This window comes from Penaeus vannamei, chromosome 30 (genome assembly GCF_042767895.1).
Source record: "Penaeus vannamei isolate JL-2024 chromosome 30, ASM4276789v1, whole genome shotgun sequence".
NCBI lineage: Eukaryota > Metazoa > Arthropoda > Malacostraca > Decapoda > Penaeidae > Penaeus > Penaeus vannamei.
In genome coordinates this window covers 19,454,256-19,454,998 of record NC_091578.1, presented here as the reverse complement: position 1 = coordinate 19,454,998, position 743 = coordinate 19,454,256, and positions in this window count along the sequence as shown.

The following is a 743-nucleotide window of genomic DNA, read 5'->3' as shown; positions in this document are numbered from 1 at the left end:
GTTCAGCGCCGCGGCCCCCCCCAAAGGTAGTGTTTTGTGATATGTTCAGTGGTAGTTGTTCCACAGCCAACCCCTTTTATTTTCTGATGTTTTGCTTTAAATGGAAATGCCTTGTGAAGATTTTATGTTCTTTCAATAATAGGATAATGTTTGTCAAATTCTGATTTTCATATTTCGCAATGTGCTAATGCTCTTCTTATATAGATTTTGCATCTCCTGTATGTTGTTTTGTTTTATATTCAAATTCATGTTCATCTCTATTGTGCGTTATTGGTTTCTTATACGGGCTTGTTGTTTTCAGTTCGAATGCTTCTTGTGACTAGGCTGTAACGAAAATAAATGTGGAACTACACAGAAGTTATTCTGATACCCTTGAATTAAGATTGTACCAACATACTGCATCTAACATACTATAATGATAATCATAAAAATGATGACAGTAATGATAATAATGATGATAATAATGATCATTCAGTCCATTTATAATGAAATAAAGGCCTGAAGTAATAAAATCCCAAAAGTCGAAAAAACGGCAAAATCTAGCCATTTGAGAGAAACGTCGAAAAAAAAAACCCTTTTTGCTTTTTAATGGTAATCATGAGGATTTTAACATTAATCCATGTAATTATGATGATTTCCATGATGATTCCTTTATTATTGACAATAATGATGATAATTTTGATGATAATGATAAAGTCATAATTATAATGATACTCTTGAGAATTACTGCAATAATAGCAATA